This window comes from Vicia villosa, unplaced genomic scaffold, assembly GCF_029867415.1.
Source record: "Vicia villosa cultivar HV-30 ecotype Madison, WI unplaced genomic scaffold, Vvil1.0 ctg.000207F_1_1_1, whole genome shotgun sequence".
Taxonomy (NCBI): domain Eukaryota; kingdom Viridiplantae; phylum Streptophyta; class Magnoliopsida; order Fabales; family Fabaceae; genus Vicia; species Vicia villosa.
In genome coordinates, this window is record NW_026705072.1 from 1 (window position 1) to 7,212 (window position 7,212).

The following is a 7,212-nucleotide window of genomic DNA, read 5'->3' on the forward strand; positions in this document are numbered from 1 at the left end:
GGTTTTTCGGACATGGCAGTCACTCACTTTCTTATTCTTCTGATTCGTTGTCACACGACTTTGTTCTTGCTTGGCAATTTCATCATCTTTTTTTTTTCTTTTGTCATTTTTCTTTTCATCTTTTATTTTCATTATTTTTTCGCCATTTTTTTTTTTGCTCTCCTTTTTTTGAACAAGTCATGTGACCTCGCATTATCTTTGATTCGTTGGAGGTGATTGCGACCGCCTCACTCCTTTGATTTGATGAGGATTACCATTGTGGCATCGTCATCTCTTGATCTCTTGATGGAATAAGGATAATCATTGCGGTCTTGACATTCCTCAACCTTTTGGAGGATAACCATTGTTGTATCCTTAGATGCATACCCTTTTGGTGAGTTTTGAAAGCTCGATCAAGTTAAATGAACACTACCCGGCCCCAAGGTTAAAATAAGGGTTTTTATGATTAGAAAAGAAACTTCTGCTTCAAGGCTCAAAGGGGTTAACGAGGGTCTATCTCCCTTATATCTCCGGTGTTTGGGGATTTGAAATAATGCCTGTACATCCTCAGTAGGGTTTCATTCAAAAACACACGATTAGAGATTTTGCATTTTTATTTTTCATCATTTTCCCTCATCTTTTTGCCTAAGCAAGCGATTAGTAAAGTTGGTATCGTAATGCCAAAATATTATATGAGTGAAAACGAATGGATTTCTTCAAGACAAACATAAACAATGTATTATGATTTTCATTCAGAAATTAACAAGTTTTTACATGCAATCAATGCTTAAACAAACAATGAAATGTTACAAGTGAGAATGCAATAAGAAACTAAATGAATGCCATTGTTGAGGAGACTTGACTCCGTCTGGACTTGTTGAGCTTGAATACTTTCTGCAGTTCCTTCCAAACACTTCAGATTACTTCAAAAGAGAACTCCAACGAAGTCACCCATGAGTCGTAAACTTTTGCCTTGCTTTAGGGATTCGAGCAATGCGAGTGATGCAATGCTCAAGATAAGAGTACGTCTTGCTTATCCCTCGTGCGGGAGCCCCAAGCATAGTTGCTAGAGTAGTAATCGCCATCATAAACGGGAAGAATCTTGTATGATCATCAACTCAAGAGAGCTACTTGTGGTGAAGAAGACCCAATTACTAGAATCTTAACCAATTGTGATTCCAACAAACAAGGGAAACGAATGAGCACAAGGCAATAGAACCACATCAATTTGTTTCTCATGTTCTTCTTGTCTCTGTTAACTAGCAAGGCCACTGAGAAGGAGATCATGAGAAAAGGCAACTGATATATGAAGTAGAACCTTGAGAATGAGAAGCATTGTGAAGAACACTCTTGATTATCACACGGAAGAAGATTCTGACGAAGTCATCCAGGAATTTGTAATGCTTTTAGGGATTCGAGCAATGCGAATGATGCAATGCTCAAGATAAGAGTACGTCTTGCTTATCCCTCGTGCGGGAGCCCCAAGCATAGTCATTGAAGAAGTATTTGCCATCAAACATGGAGGAACCTTGCGTAGTCACCAAACTTAGAGAAGCTATTTGTTGCGAAGAGAACTCAAACACCAACTGAAACACCAACCTCCACGGATACAACTGAGCATAAGAACCTTGAGAATGAGAGATGCTTCTACAAAACATTCTTGATTTCTTTTTTTGGAAAAGATTATGACGAAGTTGCTCGAGAATTTGTGGTGCTTTTATTATTATCATACCAACCAACTCAGACAAGGAAGTAGTCTTCAACAAAATAGGGAATATTGAAGTGAGAATACGGAAATGAAATGATGATTGCAAATGTTGAGGAGCCTTGACTCCATTTGGGCTTATTCTTCTTTTTTTTTTTTGTGATACTTTCTGGAATACGGGCATTCACTTATGCATGAACTCTTCGTTTTATGCGCAGGCCATTCGGAGTGAATGACATTACTTTGGAGTCAATGAGATCTTGGACTTTGTGTTTCAAAATATTACAATCCTCAGTTGAATGTCCAGATGTCCCAGAATGGTACTCACACCTTGCATTTAAGTCATATCCTTGAGGAATTGGTATTGGAGGGGGCTTAAACTCCCTTAGTTGGACCAAAGAATCCTTGAGCAAATGAGAAAGCAGCTGACTATAGGTCATAGGAATTGGGTCAGTCCTTCTTGGTGGTCTCCTTGGCATTTGTGGACCCTGCTGATGGCAATGATTCCAGTACCCATTCTGTTCAGGTGCCTTCCTCTTTTGATTTGGCTGTGAAACAAATGGAGACTGATGAGGTGGGAAACCTGGAACCCAAGATGGTGCATTATGCTTTTGATTTGAAGTAGATCTGACATAGAAGTATGAATCAACCCTTTCTTCCACCGCAGTTGGAACCCCATTTCCTCGAACAAACATACCCTCGGGGGTGAACAAAATCATTTTTGAATCAATGAGATCTTGAATTTGCTGCTTCAGCGCCCTACAATTCTCAATATCATGACCAGGTGCCCCAGAATGGAACTCACATCGAGCATTGGCATCAAAGGTGGGGGGAAGCTTTTCAGGCGTAGCCAATTCTCGTAGCTCAATCAACTGAAGCTCCAGCAAACGGGGAAGTAACTGAGCGTAAGGCATCGGGATAGGATTGAGAATTCTCTGAGGTATCTTAGGCTTTTTCCCACACATTTGGCCTCCTTGAAGAACAGATTGGCATGGAGGTAATGGCACATGGAGTTGAGGAGGAACTTCCTGAGGTATTCCATGAGTGGGAAAGGATCCTACTGAAGAGAAGGGATCAACAACTTCTGTTGCAGCAGTAGGAACAACATCCCCTTCCTTTCTTAGTACCTTTTTCAGAACTTCCATGACCAAACTCACTTGAGTCTTCAACTGACTATTCTCCTCTTTTAGTGCATCCTGATTATGGATCAATTCTTGCATCTCCAACATAAGATGACCCATTTGTTCCCTCATCTCATCCATTTCCTCACGGAGTTGTTCCATAGTTGATCTTGGAGTCGTGGCGGTGAGAAGTCAAATCTGTTGTTGATCTTGAAATCTGGAAGGGTAGGGTCCCATAAGTCTTTGAAAGAACCATGAAATGCGTGATAGTATGAATGCATGTTTCATTTATGAGAGATCCTAAAGTCTTTTCTCACATTTTCATCCTTCTTTTTTTGAATTAAAGCTTCCTTTTTTTGTATAGAATATTTTTTCTTTCTTTTTTGCTTTTCTATTTCCTTTTCTTTTACATATATTTTCTTTTCTTTTCTTTTCTCCCATTTTTTCCTCCTTTTTTTTTTTTGGAAATAGACTTTAGGATCTTTCATAAATGAAGTGGATAAAACAATGATGTTATGCAATGCAACAGCATGGGATCAACGGTCCATATAATCTTAGTAACCACCGTACAATCCTCTGAATAACTGATACAGGTCAAATGTCACAGGATCAGAGGTCCGACACCTTTTTGAATACCAGGAAAACCAATAGTCATCAACAGAACAGAATAGTCACCAACAGAACAGAATAGTCACCAACGGTACCTGTCATGTATATCCCTCCCCACTCACAGGTGAATCTAGGTCAGGGTAGGTCGAAAAATCCAACAGAGGATTGAAAGTAGGCGTAATCATACGATATTGCCTCTTTCAACCAAGCTCTGCCCGTGGATACATGATCGGATCACTCAGACATACGTCTTCTGTCCGTCATGGCCACTCTATTCCTAGTTCCTAAGGTATCACTCATGGCCTGGGTATTGGGCCTTTTACCTCATAGAACATCCCACCCAACCTGCAAAACAGAACAGAAGACCCCAAGGAACACAGAATATAATCCATATGCATGATGTGCAAACAGAAATAAACATGATATGCAAGCAGGAAAATAGACATGATATGCAAACGTATATACAATGTGTAGACATAAAAAACAAATAAACACCCAATAAAATAAAACAAACAAAGGCTAGGATCGACTTGCTTAGGTATTCCCCAGCAGAGTCGCCAGCTGTCGCACGCTCGCGAAAAAATGAACAGAGTCGCCACCAATATATTTATCCCATAAGGGAAAGGAATATCAGAAAACCTAACAAAGGAAGGAACAGGGTCTTGCGACCAGAGAATCAAGGTACGGGAGTCGGTTACGCAAGGGGAAGGTGTTAGCACCCCTCACGCCCATCGTACTCGATGGTATCCACCTATGTTTGTTTCTATCTAAAGGGTGTGTACTATGTCTATGTCTAAATGCGAATGAATGCAAAATGTAGGGAAAAGAAAGAATTGTACTCGCACAGGCCCTACCCCGCTGCCTACGTATCCTTTTCAGGAATCAGAGTTACCGTAGCTCGGCTCACGATTTTCTGTTTGTTTTTGTGTTTTTTAGTTGGGCGGCGTTAACGCTCGCGCTCTTGCATAAGGGATCGCCTAGGATGCAATGGAGCGGAGATAACGGTGCCCTTAGGCAAAAGAAAAATGAATGATTGGTTTGTGTCTTTTAGGGTAATTCCATGATGACAAAACCCACTACAAGGCTTTGCATCATTTCCTTACTTTGCTTTAAATCTGACCATTTATTAGTGTTTTATGTGTTTTTGGTTGGTGTTTTTTAAGGGAATTTGTTTGTGACTCAGATCATACCAAAAAGAGTTTTGTTTTGCATATTTAGAGAACGCACATCGAGGCCTACGCCACAATCGTTTCTCTAAATAACGGTTAAGAAATACATCGAGGTTTCACACCTCAATCATTTCTTCTCCGCTAAGTAAAGGAGATACAAAAAGAGTTTTTTGTGAATATTTAGAGAATGCACATCGAGGCCTACACCACGATCGTTTCTCTAAACAACGGTTAAGAAATACATCGAAGCTTCACACTTCAATCATTTCTTCTCCGCTAAGTAGGAAAGAACATACATCGAGGCCTACACCCCAATCATTTCCTTCCTACTATGAAATATAGTAACGGTATGATCTTCAACGGTATTTATTAAGTATTTTAAAAGTTGAAAAGAAAAAGAGAAATGAGAAGGGAACTATTCCTAAATTCTAGTCTAAGTTGTCTATACAAGGGAAAATCCTAATGTTAACATGGGATAGATTCTAAAAGGAGCATACAAGTGGTATTAACAACATAGGCCAAAAATATGGCCAAAAGCTAGGCAACAAAGTCACACAACCATTATACAAAGAAATAGCATGAAAATGGTACAAAACAAATCAAGCATTAGTGCAAAATTAAACTAAAATACTACTATTTTTTTATGGGTTTTTAATGTGAGAAAAATATCAATTAAACATCAAAATTAATACTAACCTAAAACTAATTAAGAAATCTAAGTATTTTTATGAGTTTTGATGTCAACAATTACCTAAAAAATCTAGCCAAAACGGCTATTATTATCATGTTTTTATCAACTAAACAAATAGGGGGAAAAATGTGAAAACAAAACCTAAGTCTAACATGGATTGGCTCGAGTCAGGGGGCGTGAAAACAGAAATGGTGTACGGACTAGGAAATTAGGCGCAGGCCCACAGCATTTGGCCCAAGGGACTATTTTTTGTTCAGCTTGTTTCAGATTTTTGTATCCACAAGAAAAAGTGGTGCATGGGCTCAGAATGAATGGCCCAAAGGGACATTTTCGTTTACAGTTCTTAATGCTAAAAAACACGTTTTGCTGGGCCATGGTGGGGTGTGCTAATAGCAATTCGGTGAAGGCCCAAGGATATTTATTCAGATTTCTTTCAATTGTTTTTCAATTACCAAATTTAATTAAAAATAAATAAATAAATAAAATAGAAAGAGGAACTAGGGATTTCGTTTGTGACCATTCACTTCTTCTCAATCCAACCCTATCTCTTTCGTCCTCACGATTTCCGGCGAGAGTCTCCGCCGTGAGTCACCGATAACTCCACCATAATCTAACTCCGTTCTCACTCTCCTCTATGCCCTATCCTCTCCAATGAAATCGAACTCTCCGGCCACCGTATGCAAAACGAAACAAGCTCCTCTCTCCGACTCGTTCTCACTCTTTCTCGATCTCACTCAGACTCAAACAACGAAACGAAAGAAAAGTGGAAACGGAGCCTTACCTGTCGAAGATCGGAGATGGAAGATGAAAAACCCGAACGAAAGCTCCTAGCTGTGAACGCGAAATAAACGCGTGAGTGATCTTCTACCCAGGTATCATTATCGTTCTTGTTCTTCGATATACCTTCTGCTCTTCTTCTTTTCGATCTGCTCTTCTTCTTCTTCTTTCCGTGTGCAATTTCTCTGTGTGTGAATCGTTATTGTTGCGGTGAGACGAGTGTTGAGGGTGATGACGGAGATTAGGCTTAGCACGTCTTCGTTCAGAGTTCAAAGGTGGAACTCTGGTGAAGGATGGAGGTTGTGCTTTGGGGATGGTGGAGAAGATGTGGTTGCAGAGTGAATGGGCGTGGAGTGAAGAGGATGAAGGTGAGAAAAAGTGGAGAGAGTGATGAAGATAAGAGAAGTGTGTATGATGAAGATGTGTGTTCTGGAGATTGGGTTGCAGAATGATGATTATGGCGCCGGGAAAAAAAATGACTGAAGGTGATAGGTGAAGTACATGGATTGAGAGGGTGAGTTCAGTTTGAGGGAAACGGTTATAGGAGGTGGAATGGTAGCTGTTAGATTTGGGATGAGGTTGTTATGAAATGGAGGGCTAAGATTGAGAGGTTAGTTAGTTATGGTTGGGATTCTGTTATGTTTGTAACTGACTTTGTAACTAGGTTGTTAGGAGTTAGTTATAGGTTTAGGAGAGTTTGATTTGGAGAGTGAAAGTTAGCTACAAGGGTTTATTAGGATTTGTTATGACAGTTTGAGAGTTAGGAACTGGTAAATGTAGGGCTGTTAGCAAAAGAAGTTATAGTTTGTTATTTTGGTTATGTTAGTTTGGTTCTGTTATGATCTGGTTTTGTGTGGTTTGAATAGAATTTTGAGCTGAAGCATATTTGGGTTTTTTTCTCTAACTGATATGGGTTCGGTCTTCTTTTCTGGTGCGTGCCTGTTTACAGGACTTTGAACTGGTTCGAAGCTGATGGTTTATGTGTGGGTCATGTGACTGTTTTTTTTGATGTTGCAGCCGGTTCGTTTGGTTTGTTTGGATGTAGTTGGATTGAATAGTGCTGAAACTGTTTTCATGTAGAGTGTATAAATAGGCACATTGATTTTGTATGATAATACCATGGCCGGGCTGCTTTTTGATTCATGCTGGTCTTGTTTTAAT